The sequence below is a fragment of the Eubalaena glacialis genome, chromosome 4 (assembly GCF_028564815.1).
Source record: "Eubalaena glacialis isolate mEubGla1 chromosome 4, mEubGla1.1.hap2.+ XY, whole genome shotgun sequence".
In the NCBI taxonomy this organism is placed as follows: domain Eukaryota; kingdom Metazoa; phylum Chordata; class Mammalia; order Artiodactyla; family Balaenidae; genus Eubalaena; species Eubalaena glacialis.
Genome location: NC_083719.1, coordinates 95145407 through 95166818, shown reverse-complemented (window position 1 = coordinate 95166818; position 21412 = coordinate 95145407). Strand labels below are relative to the sequence as shown.

At 39.6% G+C, this 21412-nt stretch overlaps 1 long non-coding RNA gene across 1 annotated transcript; it reads left to right on the top strand.

Annotated features, from left to right (window-relative positions):
* Window positions 1-8046: 8046 nt before the first annotated feature.
* On the top strand, window positions 8047-21412 carry LOC133090907 (uncharacterized). Its single transcript, XR_009700828.1, has 3 exons — window positions 8047-8168; window positions 19339-19604; window positions 21165-21412. It is a non-coding gene; the product is annotated as an uncharacterized LOC133090907 (long non-coding RNA).

Sequence of the window (21412 nt, the reverse complement as noted above, 5' to 3'; positions counted from 1 at the left end):
AGTCCTGGAGAATTTTCTTACACGTGCAATGATTTGAGGAGTGAAGAAAAGTGGAAGACTCAACAGAGAAATCAATCAATCATATGCTGGTACTAATAGGTTTCATTTTTTATCACCTACTGTGTCAGGTACTTTACTTCCATTATCTCCAATATTCCCCAGTTTCTGTATGGTTGGTCTTATTACGTCCAGTATGAGTGACAGGAAACTGAAGCTGGAGACATAAGTCATAAGCCAAGATCAGGGGCTGGTAGTTAATGAAGTCATTGGAATATCAAGTGGTCTGGCTCCAAGTCTTGGTTGTTCTTAGGCTCCATAATGTGGCTTCTCAATGGATCTGTTTTCTCAAAGTGGTGAATCTTAGGAGAGGTCTGTAGTACAAAGAGAAAACCATGGCAATTTCTAAGTAAAAACAAGAAATGACATGGTGAGGTGGCCCTATTTTTAGTCTTCTTTGCCTGGTATGAATAACTCATGACTGGGAGTCAGGAGATACATGTCCTAACTCCACTGTGCTGCTGTCTAGCTAATGTTTCCAGTCTTCAGTCTTTAGGATGGAAGTTTTGACCTAAGTTTTGCTTTGGACTTTTGTTTGTTTTTTTTTTTTTTTAATTAAAAAAGATTTTATTGACGTATAGTTGATTTACAAAGTTGTGTTAGGTTCAGAGCAAAGTGATTCAGCATATATATATATATATATACACACACACACACACACACACACACACATATATACATATATATATATGTATAGTTTTTCAGATTCTTTTCCATGATAGGTTATCTCAAGATATTGAATATAGTTCCCTGTGGTATACAGTAGGTCCTTGTTGTTTATTGTTTTGTTTTGCTTTGTTTTGTTTGCTTTCTTTGCTCATGCTAGGTGTTAAATATGGTAAATGAAACACTGCTTTGGTTTAAAGGGAAGAAGAAAAAATTAGAGGGACTGATAAGTGGGGGTCACTTTTATTTCAGGAAAATTAGTGTTGCAAAGCTCCTGGATACACGTTACTATGTGGTTTTTTGGGTCTTTAAAACAAAAAGGTTGTTCAGCAATGTATGAAATATTGACTAAAGGAAACAAATACAGGACGTTCACATACACTCTGGTCTATGAGTTTCAGAAGGGCCTAGTTCCAACAAAAATTATTTTTGTAATGCTTGGATCATACTATAGGTAAAATTACTATGACATAGAATGCCGTATGTTTTGATGAGAGTGCAGCCTATGGAGCCACATTACCTGGGCTCAATCCTGGTTCTACTATTTACCCCTTGGGTAACGGGGCAAATTAGTTAAACTCTCCATGCTTCAGTTGCCTCATTTGTAAAATGGAGATCATGGTAAAGACTACATCTTAGATTTGTTGTAAAAAGTAAATGGGTTAATACAGGTAAAGTGCTTAAGAAAGGGGGAATAACCCTTTCATCCTGACTTAGCCCATTATTCAAGGCTGACTGCTAAGCTATTAGCTAAGCAATTAGATCCAAATCTTGATAGTTGCTCTATTTTTTCCCTTCCAGACCATATGGGTTCACTTTCCTTTGATAAGTTTGCCTAAAGCCAAGGAACAATCCGTCTGCCACTTAAACAGGAACAGATTTATTGCTTTTAACTTAAAAAACAAAAAAAATGTCTGTAAAGATGAACTCCATCTTTGTGGGCCTCATCTACATGCCTCCTTCTAGCCCTGCCTGGGTGGCTGTCAGACTCAGAGGCTGTGCTCTAAAGGGGAGGTAACAAAAGGATCAGTAGTCACTGACCCAGTGACTCTAATACTTTCTTTGCTTCACTGTGTTTTATATTGGCTGCAGAATGGGAAGGCCCCCAGCCATTCATTCATTGGTCAGTCTAAGTGTGTGCTGTAGAAGCTTCTTCATTCTTCTCTTCAAGCAAAGAGAGGAAGGTGAGGGCAGCTCTAGGCCTGATTGGAACCACTGGGGAGCTTCTGGCATTGGTTAGTGCTCTGCTACATGGTTGGCTTGGGGAGTAGATATTTCAGACTACCCAACAATTGGGGACTTAGAGGAACAGTAGGTCCTGGTTACTATCCTTTTGCTAAGATATTTCTTTTATTTTTCTTTGTACTAACTCATTAGGACCCAAGCTGTTTTCTGTGATTATAACAACCTACTCAACTTTAAAAACTTAATGTAGTTCTATTTAATTTTTAAAATACGTAGTATGTTCAAATACTTGAAATTCAAAGGGTACAATGAAGCACTCCAGTTTCCATTCTCAAAGCCAGTTAATATCGTCACCTCTTTGTGTTCTCTTCCAAAGACACTCGATGCATATACAATCAATAACACATGTGCATATGTACATGATTTTACATCTATCTATCATACCTACCAATCAATCTCAGCAGTCATCCTATTTCAATACATGAGGAGCTTCCTTCGTTATTCATATTGACTGTCTAATATTTCATTGCTTTGTTGTATCATTTCTTTTAGCCCCTGTTGATGGGCTTTTAGGTTGTTTTCAATCTTTTCCATTACAATGTTCTTATAACAACCTTGTATATATGAAATTTTGTACATGTATGAATGAATATATCAGTAAGATAAAAGCCTAGTAGTTGACTTGCTGGGTTAATGAACATTTTTTGTAGATTTTGTACTGCCAAAGTGCTCTTCACAAAGGTTGCATCAATTTATACTGCCACCAACATTATGTGAGAGGGCCTGTTTCCCCAGATCCTTCCAAGAATGTGTCACCAAATGTGTCGATCTTTGCCAATCTAATAGGTAAAAAATAGCATCTCAAAAAAATAGTATTGTCCAAGTTTAAGTTGGCATTTTTGAAAAAAGTGAGGCTGAACATCTTTTCATATGTTTAAGAGGCTTTGGTGTTCCCTTTTCTGTGAACTATCTGTGTACACCCTTTGCCCAAGTTTCTATTGGGTTATTGGTCTTTTCATATGGATTTCACATGAGTTCTTTATGTGTGGGATAAATTAGCCTTTGTCTATGATTTAAGCTGCAAATATTTTTCTGAGTGTAGGTTTTGACTTTGCTTATTTTTTCCCATAGAAATTTTTAATTTGAAAATAATAGAATTTATCAATTTTTTCTTTTATCTGGGCTTTTTATTTTTTCTTTTCTTTTTTTCATGCTTAGGGAGGATTTCCCCATGTGAAGATTATTAAAAATTATCCTCTGGTTTCTTCTAATACCTCTATGGTTTTGTTGTTCACATTAAAGTCTTTGACCACTATGGAATTTATTTTGGTGTAAAGTGTGAGATGTTGGGGTAATTACTTTTTTTCTAGTTGCTCTAACACCTTTTTGTGATAATCTATCTTTCCCCAATAGTTTTAAATTCCACCTTTATCATATAATAAAGGTTCATGTACAAATTTTGGGTCTATTCCTGGACTTCGTAGTATTTCCCGTTCATCTGTCAATCTGTTCATGCATACTTATCATACTGTTTTAATTATTGGCACCTTATAATATGCTTTAATATCTGAGAAAGCTAATCCATGCTTATTACTTTTCATTTTCAGAATTTTCTTTTCCTATATTTCATGAGTATGAAATATTAATTTTAACATATTACTATTAAAATATGTTTATATTGCTTCAAAAATCCTTTTGTACTTTTACATTATGGCTTAGTTTAAGAAGATTTGATATCTTTTTTTTTGATGTATTGCTGATTTACAATGATGTGTTAGTTTCATGTGTACAGCAAAGTGATTCAGATATATTTATATACATTTCTTTTTCAGATTCTTTTCCATTATAGGTTATTATAAGATATTAAATATAATTCCCCATGCTATACAGTAGGTCCTTGTTATTTATCTATTTTCTATATGGTAGTGTGTATCAGGTAACCCCAAACTCTCAATTTATCCCTCTACTCCCACTTTAGCAAGCATAAGTTTGTTTTCTATATCTGTGAGTCTATTTCTATTTTGTCAATAAGTTTATTTGTATCATTTTTTTAGATTCCACATACAAGTGATATCACATGATATTTGTCTTTGTCTGACTTACTTCACTTAGTATGATAAGAAGATTTGGTATCTTGATGATAAAGATATCATGTGTGTCTTCCTGTCTAGCAATATCTTATGCCAAAGAGCAACATGGATGTACTGTTCTGGGAGCTTTTAACAAAAATGACAAGCTTTTGTATGCATTATGTGCCAAGGTTTTAAAGTAGACCTTGTACAAGTGCACCAGTAATTTTTACTTTAGGACATTTTGACTCTCTGTGTTATGGTTATATCTCTAAAATTAATAGTAAGCATTTTAAATTTAAATATATATATTAAGAACCTTAAAAATTCATATTCTAGTAGTGTTCCAAAGCAAGAAAGTAGAGATATGTAGAAATGTTATGTACAAGAATGCTTACTATAGTATTTTTTATAACAACAAAAATTGAAAATGATGTAAATGTATACCAGTGGAGGCTTGATTAAATTATGGAAATCTTTATCTTAAAATACTATTCACTGAGTCAAAATTTTTCTTTTCATAAATATTTATTACCATAAAAAATTATAATTTTAAATGAAAAAGCAAGAAACCAAAGTATAATTAGCATGTTTCTAATTTGTTTTTTTTTTTAATAAATTATTTTTGGCTGCATTGGGTCTTCGTTGCTGCATGTGGGCTTTCTCTAGTTGTGGCGAGCGGTAGGTACTCTTTGTTGTGGTGCGCGGGCTTCTCATTGTGGTGGCTTCTCTTGTTGCAGAGCACAGGCTCTAGGCACGCAGGCTTCAGTAGTTGTGGCTCACGGGCTCAAGAGCGCAGGCTCAGTAGTTGTGGCGCATGGGCTTAGTTGCTCTGTGGCATCTTCCCTGACCAGGGCTCGAACCCGTGTCCCCTGCGTTGGCAGGCGGATTCTTAACCGCTGTGCCACCAGGGAAGCCCTCTAATTTGTTTTTAAAAGTTGAATGTGTATATATTATGTATTCTTTGAAAAAAGACAAGAAGGCAGTAAACCAAAATGTTAGCATTAGCCAGCTACGGGGTTGGATTGTGCATAATTTTAATTTTTTTGTGTTTTCTTGTATTTCCCCCTTTTCTACAAGAAGCAGTATTATTTTATAATAATGTAATTCTTAATGAAATCCTTAACAATTAGCTTTCATAACAAGGTTGTGTTTGAATAACAGGCATAGGAAGTGTATCAGTGGTTGAAAAATATTTTCTGAAATCAGAGCAGCCTATAAATGCTGAATGATCCTCCACTTTATTTATGACATAGTCGCCTTCCTGAAAGAACTCTTACTGGAATCATGGTTCCACTATTGAATAGCTGATATATAAAAATATAGCTTTAAAAATAGTGGCTTAGGGCTTCCCTCGTGGCGCAGTGGCTAAGAATCTGCCTGCCAACACGGGGGACACTGGTTCGAGCCCAGGTCCGGGAAGATCCCGCATGCCGCGGAGCAACTAAGCCCATGCGCCACAACTACTGAGCCTGCGCTCTTGAGCCCGGGAGCCACAACTACTGAGCCTGCATGCCATGACTACTGAAGCCCGCATGCCTAGAGCCTGTGCTCTGCAACAAGAGAAGCCCCCACTCACCGCAACTAGAGAAAGCCCGCGCGCAGCAACGAAGAGAGTGCAGCCAAAAATACATAAATAGAGAAATAAATTTATTTTAAAAAATGGTGGCTTGTAGAAAAAAATGTTTAAGAAACACAATAGTAAAATTAAACGTGCAAAATTAAAATGAAAAGGAATCATTGGACAGTTTTATTATTTGCCAGTAGCTTGACTGCACACTTTTTGTAAAACAAAACAAAATAACAATGATAGAGAAATCAACCATTGTTACAATTTTACTGTCAAAAGAAGTCTTAACCATTTATAAATTAGCGAGAAGAAAAAGAGGCTAATTACATGATTGTGATGTGGATCATGAACAGGTGAGGACGCCAGTATATGTTTGCCCTGTTTTTACTGCCACTGAAACACCTATTTCATGTAGCGCAGCACCTGCTTCCCATAGCGTGTTTATATGCTCTCAGGGTGAGTGTTGTCAACTGTCTGCTGCTAATCCTGTGCTTCGTTTACTATCCTCAGACACAAGTAAACATGGAAACTTCCTTGAACTCAATCCTAAGAAATGAACATTTCTTTTCAGTTGGTTCTATTCAAAATATTTATGGAATGCATTTTCCTTTTATCCCAAAAGTATTTTATTGCTGAGTTTTTAAATGTTATTCCTGAATTTTCTAAGAACTTCACCTTATAAGACACATAGATTTTTTTCTGGAGTCTCGGGTAATTAACTACTGTGAGCTGAAATTTTGTTGACACATTAGTGTAAATTTTAATCAATGAAAGAACATCAAGGTTTAAAATGAGAGAAGATTTACAGTAGCAACCCTTTGGGGGTTGGGGAAAATAAACATTTTCTTTAAATATATGTGCTAAGCCTTGTTTATTCAGTGCTGAGCCTTGTCATTTAGGCCTTCCCACATGAGATTTTTGTAATCAAATGTTCTTCTAGGAAATGATGATTTTTCTGAGGTTGAGAAATAGGACTTATAGTTCTCAATTGTTGAAGTATAGAATTATTTCCACCCTCACCTACACCTTCATTCAGAATCTTTTATTGAGCACATACTATGCATTACACATTGTGCAAGAGGCTAAAGATATAAAGATAAATAAGACATGATCCCTGCTCCCAGGACGGTTCAGATGAGTGAAAGGCACAAGCCAGGTAAGAGTATGGTCATAGTAACAGAGTAAACTCCATTTACCGGGTATTGTGAACGACGGAAGAATAGCACTTGGACTGAACAACCACCTAGAAATTTCACCCAGTGAGTGGCATTCTCAGTAGAATGGGGTAATAATGCTGCTGCTGATTGATAGCAAAGACAACAGTGATAACAGGGCCAGACATTGTGCTCAACACTTTATATATACAGTATCTGTTTAGGCTTTGCCATAGTTCAAAGGAGTAGGTGATACAATAATTTCCTTTTACAAATGAGGAAACAGGATGCAGAGTCTAGTTACAAACCTGGGTCCATCTGATTTAGAGTCCAAGCCCTTAAAAAAGTTTGGGCTTTGAAATTCTGCATACTGGATTTGAATTCTGCACTAAACCTTCTAGCTGAGTACTAATTGGTAAATTACTTCACCTCTTTAAGCTTCCGTTTCCTCCTTTGTAAAAATGGCGATAATAATAACACCTGTGAACAATGCTGTCTGCCTCCTACCTGACAGCTACTTCTCCTTCCTTCCTTCCATGCCGATAGAGCTCACCTCCAATTATTAAGCCTGAAAATTCCAGATGCTTATGTTCTCAGTTGCTCTTGTAACCACGGCCTGGACACATGACCGAGTCCTGGCCTATGGGACTTGAGGGGGAAATCAATGGGAGGAACATTTCATCTCTAATAAAAATTAATGCTAGGAATCTACTTTCATTTCCTGCGGTGTGAAGCCCAATACTACTCTAGCCAACTTGCAATCCAAAAGAGCCACATGGACGCACTGAGGATAGCTTCTGGAAGGCGGTAAGCTGAGGAGTCTGTGTTAACATCATGGAGCTATGTGGACAGTGCATTTTCTTCCTTATTTAAACCACTTTTAATTGGACATTCTGTGACTCCAAATTTATTGAGTTTTAGATGAGCTAAGCTGTATAAAGCACTTAGTATAATACCTGCATAGAGTAAGTGCTCAAGATAGAGGGTCTTATAATCTTCTTGGTCAAAGTTATCTAAAAAGTTTGTAGCTTTTGATCATTAGTAAGATATGGAGTTTTCTCTCTTTTTTAATAACATTTCTAGATTGACCAAATCTAAGCTTATAAGTAATAAACAAAATCATTGATGCTGTTTGACTTCTCAAGGGATTAAGCATAGTGCAAAGTAACAACTAAGTGAGTTGGCACAGAGCATTGAACTATTAGATGAGCTGCTGGGTCAATCGTTAATTGCTTTCCATATCCATTCTAAAACTTGCATTAAAGGATTATAGGCATCCTCATGAAGAGGCTTTTGTCTTTTTAAATTAAAATAATGTACAGTTGATCATCAAGAACGCACCTGGAGCTCCACTTTCCACCACGTGAGGATACTAGGAGAAGTCATCAGTCTGTGACCTGGAAGAGGGCCCTCACCTGAACCTGACCATGCCGGCACCCAGATCTCAAACTTCCAGCCTCCAGAATGGTGAGAAATACGTTTCTGTTGTTTATGAGCAAAAATAAGAACACACCTGTAGTTAGACAAGGTAGGTTTTATTACTCACTGCAGAGAGGGAGAACATACATCATAGGGAATGATGGAGCATCTCAGTAAAAGGATATTAGAAGGAATGTATTACAGGATTGGGGCTTTGGTTAGGTAATTTAGGGGAGGCTCTAAGGAGATGGGGGTTTGTTCCAGATCAGAGGTTGTAAGAAAGCAGGAGCAATTCTATGACTGGGCATCAATAAATCTTATCTACAGAGAGGGGAGATTAAATGGAGGATAGAGCTGTAATTGGCTAATAAGTAGCAATCAGTCATCTTGGCCAAGTAAGGAGATGTTTGGCATTTTGCAGGTAACACAATGCCTTTGTTGCTGTCTGTGCTTAGACAAAATTATGAAGGGACATTATTTGATCTCATTTTATTATGGTCTTAAGAGTAACCTTGCCTGAAGTTGATGTTCTGTGAGATGATTCATGTCTAACAGGAGAATAACATGGCCTCACTGTGAGTATAAGGCAAGTTTTTAGATGTCAGGGGCTGTCATTTTTGTTTTTTTCTCAATTCAAAATGCAACAATATTAGACACACACACGCTTTTCTATATGTAATGCTGTATTTTGAAATCCAGAACCAAAAACAATATGGAGATGGTACTTTAATATAAAGGGAGCAAAATACTGTTGTTTCTATTAATGGTCCATGTTGGGAAAATTCTGTAATTCTTTTTGGCTGATGTAAGGAAGTTAGACTAGGAATACCCCAATAATAGCAGGAAAATACTTCCTCAGAAGGGGTGTAGTCTCAGACTGGCCACATCTTCCTTCATCCTAAGACAAAAGATAGAAAAGGAATTTCTACTTTATGTTTTATTCATTCACATTTATTTTTTGGCAATCAAATCCCAGCTATCATTCTTATTTTTCTTTTAAATGTGGTGCTTACTTTTTTTTTTTTTAATATTTATTTATTTATTTGCCCCAGATCTTAGTTGCAGCAGGCATGCTTCCTTAGTTGCGGCTCACGGGCTCCTTAGTTGAGGCTCACCAGATCCTTAGTTGCGGCTCAAGGGCTCCTTAGTTGCGGCTCGCCTGCTCCTTAGTTGCGGCTCACTAGCTGCTTAGCTGTGGCATGCGAACTCTTAGTTGCGGCATGCACGTGGGATCTAGTTCCCTGACCAGGGATCGAACCCAGGCCCCCTGCACTGGGAGTGCAGAGTCTTAACCACTGTGCCACCAGGGAAGTCCCTGGTGTTTACTTTTAAAAAGACCTTTGTCCTTGGTTTCTCCCTTTCTATCTATTCTTGTTTATATATTTAACAAATGGTTACAAAAGACCATGATAATGATAATAACTTGTTAAGCAATGTACAGGAAATGGTATTATAAGTAAAGATGAGCTTCAGTTGTTGTGTTTCAGTTCTAGAAATATTTTAATGCCATGTGGCCAGTTACAAACTGAAAATAAACCATGAAGACATAGGGGTAGGAATAATGATAAAAGCTGCAGTTAGATTCTGGATTAAAAGTTGGAAAATACAGGGAAAAGTCAAGGAGACACTTAATGAAAGCATTTTAGTAAGTGTCATTTCTGAAAAAAATAAAAGTAAATAGTGCTTGGATGATAAAGAGAATAGATGTTCAGCTACTGCCCCCAAAATAAGCACAAAACTCTCTCTCACAGGCAGCACTCCTAATATACGTGATTTTTAACTTAGACAGGATTTTCTTATTTCATTTACATTGCAAAAACAATTTTCTTCATTCAGAAAAACTGTTTAAACACTTGTATTCTAAAATCTTGTTCATGTGAGAGATCTCAAGGGTGAGGATTACCTGCAAGCTTTCTCATTGCTTTGTTTTCCTTCTTTTGTGCCTGGCAATAGTAAGTTACTGATTGTTTTTTCCCCTTCTCTTCTGGAATATATTTAATTCATATTTGTTTCCACAATAATAATTTATAATCTATTAGAAACCTGTCTTGAATTAATATGCATACATGCAGCTCAGCAATAATCTGCTTTATGATATACCCGAGATGAAAAGGGAAATGAACAGCATTTCACTGTTGCTGCCCTTCCACATGTCCTGACAGAGAGAATCTAGTGTGGAAATAGAGGAAGCTGGCTAATGAGGGAAGAGAAAGCTAGGCTAGTGGTTTGGGTCTACGGCTCTCAAGATGCTTGTCAGTGGAAGGTAAGAGTGAAGACACTATTGCTGGGCTTCTCAAACTTCATTGTGCATCAAAATGACCAGAGGGTGTGTTAAAACATCAGTTGCTGGGCTTCCCTGGTGGCGCAGTGGTTGAGAATCTGCCTGCCAATGCAGGGGACACGGGTTCGAGCCCTGGTCTGGGAAGATCCCACATGCTGCGGAGCAACTAGGCCCGTGAGCCACAAGTACTGAGCCTGCGCGTCTGGAGCCTGTGCTCCACAACAAGAGAGGCCGCGACAGTGAGAGGCCCGCGCACCGCGATGAAGAGTGGCCCCCACTTGCCGCAACTAGAGAAAGCCCTCGCACAGAAACGAAGACCCAACACAGCCATAAATAAATAAATAAATAAATTTTAAAAAGGCAATGACATATTTAAAAAAAAAAAAAAACATCAGTTGCTGAGCCTTACACCCAAAAGTTTCTGTTTCCTTAGGTCTCAGGTAGGGCTGGAGAAATTGCAATTCCACTGAATTCCCAGGTGATGCTGATACTGCTGATACAGGAACCACATTTTATTATATTTTTAAAATTTGTTTTATTGAAGTATAGTTGATTTACAATGTTGTGTTAATTTCTGCTGTGCAACGAAGTGATTCAGTTATATATATATATATGTATATATACATATGTATATATTCTTTTTCATATTCTTTTCCATTATGGTTTATCACAGGATACTGATATAGTTCCCCTGTGCTATACAGTAGGACCTTGTTGTTTATCCATTCTATATAAAACAGCAGTTTGCACCTGCTAATCCCAAACTCCCAATCCATCCCTCCCCTATCCTCCGTACCCCTTGGCAACCATAAGTCTGTTCTCTATGTCCGTGAGTCTGTTTCTGTTTCATAGTTAAGTTCCTTTGTGTCCTATTTTAGATTCCACATATAAGTGATATCATATGGTATTTGTCTTTCTCTTTCTGACTTCCTTCACTTAGTATGATCATCTCTAGGTCCATCCATGTTGCTGCAAATGGCATTATTTCATTCTTTTTTATGGCTAATATTCCATTTTATATATTATATGTATCACATCTTCTTTATCCATTCCTCTGTTGATGGACATTTAGGTGGCTTCCATGTCTTGGCTGTGGTGAATAGTGCTGCTATGAACATCAGGGTGCATGTATCTTTTTGAATTACAGTTTTGTCTGGATATATGCTCAGGAGTGGGATTGCTGGATCATATGGCAGTTCTATTTTTAGTTTTTTGAGGAACCTCCATACTGCTTTCCATAGCGGCTGCACCAATTTACTTTCCCACCAACAGTGTAGGAGGGAGGAACCACATTTTAAAAAACCTTGACTCTTGTTGATAAATTTCTATCTGTTGAACCCCCAGCTGTGTGGGTTATAGGTTCCTCCTTTCCCATCTAACCTTTCAACATGCTGAGATAAGTTGGGGATGACCTAATCTCACGTCCCCTCTTGTTGCTAGCTTCTGTTTCGTGGACCTCTTGTCTAGAGCCTGAGGCTTGGCGTCTTCTTAGGCTGGATCCTGACTAGTCTGGCAGGTTCTTTGCTCATATCCCTGATCCTTTGCTTCTCTAGTATCTTAGCCTGGACCCTGGACCCTTGAAGCATCTTCTCTTGGCCTTCCCTCCAGCCTGCCTCCCACACCCACGTGGCTTACGGTGCCTGCCAGCCTTTGTCTGTCTGCATCAGCCATTCTTGGCCTGCCATGTTCTGTTATCACCTAAGTCCCTTGTGAAACTTACCACCTACAGAACTCTGATTTCACTCAGTTCCATTGCTGTGATGACCATAATGAATTAGAGTTCCCTTGGGAATTCGAAGGACACAGAACTGTGTGATTTCATTGAGTTTGAAAGCAGGAGTATGTGGTTGTTAGCTGTTGTCATCATAGCTAATAGGACAATGAGAAATTGATGATAGGAATAATAATTGACTTCAATTATAGAAAGGCATACTTAACATTGTACATAGTCAATACATACTTAGAAATTGTGTTCGTTTTCTCTTGCTGTGCGGTAAATTACCACAAACTTAGTGTCTTCAAGTAACACCCATTTATTAGCTGACAGTTCTGTCTGTCAGAACTCTGGAAAGCAGAGCTAGTCCCCTGCTGGGAGCTGCACAGAGCTGAAATCAAAGTGTCAACTGGCTGAATTCTCCTCTGGAGACTTGACCAAGGAAGAACCTGCTTCCAGGTTCATATGAGTTATTGGCAGAAGTCAGTTCCTTGTGGTTATAGGACAGGGGTCCTCCTTTTCTTGCTGACTGTCAGCCAGGGACCACTCTCCACTCCCAGAGGCCACTTGCATTCCTCTTCACAGGCTCTCTTTTTTTTTTAACATCTTTATTGGAATATAATTGCTTTACATTGTTGTGTTAGCTTCTGCTACATAACAAAGTGAATCAGTTATACATATACATATATCCCCATATCCCCTCCCTCTTCCCTCTCCCTCCCACCCTCCCTATCCCACCCCTCTAGGTGGTCACAAAGCACCGAGCTGATCTCCCTGTGCTATGCGGCTGCTTCCCACTAGCTATCTATTTTACATTTGATAGTGTATATATGTCCATGACACTCTCTCACTTTGTCCTAGCTTACCCTTTCCCCTCCCCGTGTCCTCAGGTCCATTCTCTACATCTGCGTCTTTATTCCTGTCCTGCCCCTAGGTATTTCAGAACCTTTTTTTTAGATTCCATATATATGTGTTAGCATATGGTATTTGTTTTTCTCTTTCTGACTTACTTCACTCTCTATGACAGACTCTAGGTCCATCCACCTCACTACAAATACCTCAATTTCGTTTCTGTTTATGGCTGAGTAATATTCCATTGTATATATGTGCCACATCTTCTTTATCCATTCATCTGTCAATGGACACTTAGGTTGCTTCCATGTCCTGGCTATTGTAAATAGAGCTGCAGTGAACATTGTGGTACATGACTCTTTTTGAATTATGGTTTTCTCAGGGTATATGCCCAGTAGTGGGATTGCTGGGTCATATGGTAGTTCTGTTTTTAGTTTTTTAAGGAACCTCCATACTGTTCTCCATAGTGGCTGTATCAATTTACATTCCCACCAACAGTGCAAGAGTGTTCCCTTTTCTCCACACCCTCTCCAGCATTTCTTGTTTGTAGACTTTCTGATGATGGCCATTCTAAGAGGTGTGAGGTGATACCTCATTGTAGTTTTGATTTGCATTTCTCTAATGACTAGTGATGTTGAGCAGCTTTTCATGTGCTTCTTGGCCATCTGTATGTCTTCTTTGGAGAAATGTCTATTTAGGTCTTCTGCCCATTTTTTGAGTGGGTTGTTTGTTTTTTGTTGTTGAGTTGTATGAGCTATTTATATATATTGGAAATTAAGCCCTTGTCAGTTGCGTCATTTGCAAATATTTTCTCCCATTCTGTAGTTTGTCTTTTCATTTTGTTTATGGTTTCCTTTGCTGTGCAAAAGCTTGTAAGTTTGATTAAGTCCCATTTGTTTATTTTTGGTTTTATGTCTATTGTCTTGGGAGACTGACCTAAGAAAGATTTTTCCTGTTTCTTGAGGTAGGATTGTATTGCTATAAACTTCCCTCTTAGAACTGCTTTTGCTGCATCCCATAGGTTTTGGGTCGTCGTGTTTTCATTGTCATTTGTTTCTAGGTATTTTTTGATTTCCCCTTTGATTTCTTCAGTGATCTCTTGGGTATTTAGTAGCGTATTGTTTAGCCTCCATGTGTTTGTATTTTTTACAGTTTTTTTTTCCTGTAATTGATATCTAGTCTCATAGCGTTGTGGTCGGAAAAGATACTTGATACGATTTCAATTTTCTTAAGTTTACCAAGGCTTGATTTGTGACCCAAGATGTGATCTATCCTGGAGAATGTTCCATGAACACTTAAGAAGAAAGTGTATTCTGTTGTTTTTTGGATGGAATGTCCTATAAATATCAATTAAGTCCATCTTGTTTAATGTATCATTTAAAGCTTGTGTTTCCTTATTTATTTTCATTTTGGATGATCTGTCCATTGGTGAAAGTGGGGTGTTAAAGTTCCCTACTATGATTGTGTTACTGTCGATTTCCCCTTTTACAACTGTTAGCATTTGCCTTACGTATTGAGGTGCTCCTATGTTGGGTGCATAAATATTTACAATTGTTATATCTTCTTCTTGATTTGATCCCTAAATCATTATGTAGTGTCCTTCTTTGTCTCTTGTAATAGTCTTTATTTTAAAGTCTATTTTGTCTGATATGAGAATTGCTACTCCAGCTTTCTTTTGATTTCCATTTGCATGGAATATCTTTTTCCATCCCCTCACTTTCAGTCTGTATGTGTCCCTAGGTCTGAAGTGGGTCTCTTGTAGACAGCATATATATGGGTCTTGTTTTTGTATCCATTCAGCCAGTCTATGTCTTTTGGTTGGAGCATTTAATCCATTTACATTTAAGGTAGTTATCATGGTAGTTATGTATGTTCCTATTACCATTTTCTTAATTGTTTTGGGTTTGTTTTTGTAGGTCTTTTCCTTCTCTTGTGTTTCCTGCCTAGAGAAGTTCCTTTAGCCTTTGTTGTAAAGCTGGTTTGGTGGTGCTGAATTCTCTTAGCTTTTGCTTGTCTGTAAAGGTTTTAATTTCTCTGTCAAATCTGAATGAGATCCATGCTGGGTAGAGTAATCTTGGTTGTAGGTTTTTCCCTTTCATCACTTTAAATATGTCCTGCCACTCCCTTCTGGCTTGCAGAGTTTCTGCTGAAAGATCAGCTGTTAACCTTACGGAGATTCCCTTGTATGTTATTTGTTGTTTTTCCCTTGCTGCTTTTAATATTTTTTCTTTCTATTTAATTTTTTATAATTTGATTAATATGTGTCTTGGCATGTTTCTCCTTGGATTTCTCCTGTATGGGACTCTCTGCGCTTCCTGGACTTGATTGACTATTTCCTTTCCCATATTAAGGAAGTTTTCAACTATAATCTCTTCAAATATTTTCTCAGTCCCTTTCTTTTTTTCTTCTTCTTCTGGGACCCCTATAATTCGAATGTTGGTGCGTTTAATGTTGTCCCAGAGGTCTCTGAGACTGTCCTCAATTCTTTTCATTCTTTTTTCTTTATTCTGCTCTGTGGTAGTTATTTCCACTATTTTATCTTCCAGGTCACTTATCCATTCTTCTGCCTCAGTTATTCTGCTATTGATTCCTTCTAGAGAATTTTTAATTTCATTTATTGTGTTGTTTGCCATTGTTTGTTTGCTCTTTAGTTCTTCTAGGTCCTTGTTAAACGTTTCTTGTATTTTCTGCATTCTTTTTCCAAGATTTTGGATCATCTTTACTATCATTACTCTGAATTCTTTTTCAGGTAGACTGCCTATTTCCTCGTCATTTGTTTGGTCTGGTGGGTTTTTACCTTGCTCCTTCATCTACTGTGTGTTTCTCTGTCTTCTCATTTTGCTTAACTTACTGTGTTTGGGGTCTCCTTTTTGCAGGCTGCAGGTTCGTAGTTCCTGTTGTTTTTGGTGTCTACCCCCAGTGGGTTAGTTTGGTTCAGTGGGTTGTGTAGGCTTCCTGGTGGAGGGGACTGGTGCCTGTGTTCTGGTGAATGAAGCTAGATCTTGTCTTTCTGGTGGGCAGGACTGTGTCCGGTGGTGTGTTTTGGGGTGTCTGTGACCTTATTATGATTTTAGGCAGCCTCTCTGCTAATGGGTGGGGTCGTGTTCCTCTCTTGCTAGTTGTTTGGCATAGGGTGTCCAGCACTGTAGCTTGCTGGTCGTTGAGTGGAGCTGGGTCTTGGCGTTGAGATGGAGATCTCTGGGAGAGCTTTTGCTGTTTGATATTACGTGGAGCTGGGAGGTCTCTGGTTGACCAATGTCTTGAACTCGGCTCTCCCACCTCAGAGGCACAGGCCTGACACCCAGCCAGAGCACCAAGACCCTGTCAGCCACACGGCTTTTGGGAAGTCTGAGGTTTTCTGCCAGCGTTCAGTAGGTGTTCTGTAGGAGTTGTTCCACATGTAGATGTATTTCTGATGTATTTGTGGGGAGGAAGGTGATCTCCACATCTTACTCCTCCACCATCTTGAAGGTCTCCCTTCACCGGCTCTCTTCAAACATCATAGCAGCAGAATTTTTCAAGGCCAACAGGAGAATCTCCAGTCATCCATTGAATCCTGTCATGCTATGAGTCTCCCTGACTTGTTTCTATCAGCCAGAGGAAACTCTCTGCTTTTGCACAGCTCATGTAATTACATGATTAGGCCCAGCTGAGTAATCTCCCTTTTGACATTCAACATAACATAATCATGAGAATGATATCTCATCACATCCACACTGAAAGGGGAGAGAATTTGGTTATATATATAAGATTGAAAGACGTTGGGGTAGAATTCTGACTACTGCAGTCTACCCTGTCACCCTCAATGGTCCACATCTGTTACACATGCAAGATACATGCACCTCCTCCAAAGGTTCCTAAGGGCCTTATCCCTTTTCAGCATCAGTTCAAAGTCCAAAATCTCATCTAAATATCATCAGCTCAAAAGCCCAAAATACCATCATGTAAATCAGGTGCTGATGAGGCTCCTGGGTGTAATTCATTTGGAGCACAGTTCCTCTCTATCTGTGGGCCTGTAGAATTACAGAGACAAGTTATTTGTCCCCACACTCCCAACAAACAGTGGTGGGACAGGCATGATAACTGTTATAGGCATGTCACTCAAAAAGGGTGTAAATGGAAGGCACAAAGGAGTTATCAGTTCAAAGCAGTTTTGACATCCAGCTGGACCAACTCATTAGGTTTGAAAGCCTGAGAATAATTCTGCTTGACTCTTTGCTTTACTTTCTTGGCTCTTGATTCTGGCCTCTGACTGATGGTCATTGAGTATCATTCTTAGACTAATGCTACTGTAACAATGATTTGATTTTTTGTGTAGACTGCATTTCAAGTATCTTGAGGAATTCGTGGCTGATACACGGGGATACATGATATATTAGTAAGCATAACCCAAATGTTTATTTTATTTTATTTATTTATTTATTTATTTTTGGCTGTACTGGGTCTTTGTTGCTGCATGCAGGCTTCCTCTAGTTGTGGCAAGCAGGGGCTACTCTTCGTAGCAGTGTGTGAGCTTCTCACTGCAGTGGCTTCTCTTGTTGCAGAGCACAGGCTCTAGGCGCGCGGGCTTCGGTAGATGTGGCATGTGGGCTCAGTAGTTGTGGCTCGCGGGCTCTAGAGCGCAGGCTCAGTAGTTGTGCCTCATGGGCTTAGTTGCTCTGCGGCAGGTGGGATCTTCCCAGACCAGGGCTCGACCCCATGTCCCCTGCATTGGCAGGTGGATTCTTAACCACTGCGCCACCAGGTTAAGTCCCCAAATGTTTATGAAGCGAATAAAATGGCACCCCAATTTTTAAGCACAATGATATTTACCACCCTATGTTAGATTATGAGTCATTTCCCAAGCAGTGAGCTCATACTCATAAGATGATGACTTCTAGGAGTAAGGAGCGTCTATTAGGAATGGTCATCTGATAGACGATTATCTCAGTGATGAAATATGAGGAAATCAAAGAACTGAGAAAAAAAAAGTTTACAATAAATGCTTTAAACAAAGCCTACTAGCATTTCCTTAAGCCAAGTTTTCTCTAAAATAGTCAAATGTCATCAATAAGAAAAAGCCAACCAAATGTCATGTAATTGGGTAGTCAAATAGTTAATATAAGGTAAGAGCTCCCTAAGACCTAATATAGGCCCAGTGTCCAGCACATGGATGACTCTTTGGGGTTATTTTGGCAGTGGCATTTAAATCATGCAGCCTCAGAGACCTCTTCCACACAAGGCTGTCCTGAGTGTGACCCTTAGACAAAGTCATGAGAAGGCTGATATGGGCAAAAGAGAGAAAAGATCTTTAGTCTAATGATTTGTAGCAGACAGAGGCAAGGTGAGGAAGAAGTTATAGTGATAATGTAGACAGTTTCATTCTTCACATGTTAAAACAATGGTCCAAGCCCACTGTGAGCACAGAATGTTCTTTGAGGCGTTTTTCAAGTTGCAGTTGTAGATTTGGGCCAATACAGTCATCATTTCTTGTCTAGTCTCTCCTGTGAACAAGGGCAAGTATTACAGTGGGTTATTGTTATAATTACTACAGTGAGAGGGTTGTGTGAAAACTCAGTTTGTAGTGGGAGAATCAGACACACTTAGCAAGCACAGATAGAACAAGAACTCTGGGTTCTGGCCTACTAGATAATCTAATGGACACTGTTTATTGAGTGCCTCCTGTGTGTAAAACACCGTGTTATGTGTTTTACAAATGTTGTCTCATTTAGTTCTCAAAGCAATCCTTAGGCAGTAGGAACTTTGACCCCGTTTTACAGTTGTAGAAACTGGGGCTCTGAGAGAGGTTGCTATTTGCCCAAGGACACACAATTAGTCAGTGATGGTTGCCTCTGTAGCACTCTGCATACTTTTCTCACAGCTTGCCCATTAAATTGAAATTACCTGTTTGAGTGTCTGTTGCCCACACCAGACTATAAAGTCACAAGGAGAGGGATTCTATCTTATTTCGAACCTAGTGCAGGCAATACATGTGTGTTGAACTGAATCGGTGGCCTCTAAAACCTGTGCTCGTATCTGGCATGATGTGCTAACTTCCTAAGCTTAGTAGCCATGAAACATTATAAAAATGTGACAGGGACATTATTAGGGCCTGGAGACCGAGAGAGTGCAGAGTTTTAGCATTAGAAGACCTTCTAGAAAGGACCTATGTCCTCTTCAGAAGAATTCATTCTCAAAATTCTTCATTCATGCAAATTCTTTTTGATAAGAAACTAACTCCATGGATACCACATAGAAAATTGTTGTAGAAATTCTCTTCCCCTAATTTCCTCCCCCGTGCCCCCTCCCAGAGCACAAAGAATAATAACAGAAATTGGACAAATAGTTTTTTGCATGTTTTCTGTGTTCCTGTCACTGTGTTCTCTGCACAGATTTGGTGAATGGGTAACAAAGCACAGAAGTACCTCTACCATGATGTCTGCCATCTGGCCCCTAGGCCCTTTTTACCTTGTGGGTGAAGTGACCTGGGCAAAAAATATTCCGGATGTACACTGACCACCAACCAAGGCCTGACATCTAGGCCCTACGCTAGCGTGGACACTCCTTGGAGGCCTATCACAAGGGGCAAGTTTCAGAGAGTGGAATTTCCTGGGTGTGGTATTTACTCAAAGAAGCCAGAAACAGCAAAAAGAAAGGGGTAAGTGCAAACCATAATCCATATGAGCCAGCCACAGGTGTTCCAGTGGGACATGGTCACATGTCAGATCTGCAGGGCAAATCAGTCTACAAATGGGCAGTAAATCCAGAAGCAGGAGTCCTGGAGGAGCCGGGAGTGGTGAGAAGGTGGATGGGAAGCAATTAAGGGATGCAAACCATGAGCAGGACCCAGGTGGAGGCCTGCTCTCATGGATGTTTCCCCAGTGGTGGAGGGACAGGCCTGCTAGCTAAAGGCTGTGGGACAGGTCCCAGAGAGGCAGAGTCCTTATAGGAGCCAACTATAAGGCAGAAGCTCAGCCCCAGGACCCAGAGACCCAGGGGGCCAGGAGGGCGGCAACTTGGAAAGCAAACACCCATTACTGAGGAAGTACATGGCAGAGGCATGTAGCACCATTGTTCAGAACTTGCGTTCTGGAGTCAGATTATCTGGATACCAATTCCACCTGCTGCTGACTGACCATGTGATTTTGCTTGAGTTACTCAACCTCTCAATCCCTCTGTTTCTCCATCTGTGTAATAGCACTCACTGTGTTTGTTATAAAACTTCAATAAAGCAACAATCCTAAAGCTTTTTTGCACAGCCCCTTACACACAGACACACTAAATAAAGGCTTAGTGTATTGTCAGTAGCAGCAAATTATAGTACTAATTATCAACAAAGGAAACTGAGGAACAAATTGGAAACCCATGGCCAGCACTTGAACCCTCAGTGCTAGCTTTCAAGGGCCGCGCTTTGCATAAGATGCTCCAGATGCCTGGAACCACTTCTCCCTCCTCTACAACTGGCTGCAGCTTCCATCTCCTTCAGGTCTCAGCTCACATATACCTACCCCCAGGTCAGAGGCTCCTGCTTTTCTGATGAGTAGGCTAAGAACATTTGGATTTGTCTGCTCTGTATCTGGTTTGGTCTGGGAACTAGGGCAGAGTCTTCCTGCCCAAGGTCCAACTTGGTACTGGCATAGACTTTCAGAGATAAATTACATTATTGTAACTAAGGGACCCAGGCTGGTCATTTTATGAAAAAACATACTGTGGATGTTATTGTTTGTTGTGAGGTCAGATGAGGCAGAACTCTAACAGGTGGGGCTCTTCTGAGCAGGAAAAATATGGGATTCTAGCACTGAAACCTACTGAATAGATGCACTGGACTAGAGTTTGGATGTGTGCTTGTTGTTTTTTGAGAGGGAGGTAGAACATGGACAAATTGCTGTTTTTACTCACTGATCCAGAAGGCAGACCTTGAAATCTAAGCAAAAGGCTTGTTCTCAGGATAGCTTCTTGGCTATGGAGCTAGTGACTTAACCAGACAGTTTTCAGCATCGTGTCTAGCTTGCTCTCAGTAAAAGTGGAAGTTGATTTTTACTTGGCACCCTTTAGGCTAGCAGAAGCTGGACCTGGCTCTGCCCCATTTGTTTAGATTCGCGTTCTACCTGAGGAAAGTTATATGGCCATGCCATCAAGTTCAAATTATTTTATGTGGCTTCCTAGGATGCTCCATGACCTGACTCCTCCATAACTCCTTGCCTTCATCTCTCACCAGTCCCTGTTGCAGGTTGGTTCCCAGCCATATGGAACTTCTTTCAGCTCTTCAGCAGCCAGGCTGTCTCTTGCCTCTGAGTGTTTGCGCTCTGCCTGAAATTTCCTTCGTTATCACTTCTTCATCTGTGAAAACTCCAACTCACCCCGCAGACTTCTGCTTAATCATCACTGCCTCTGGTAGGCCCCCTTCCACTGCAGCCTGTCCCCCCAGCCCAAATTAGGTGCTTCCAATGCTCCAGGAGGACACAT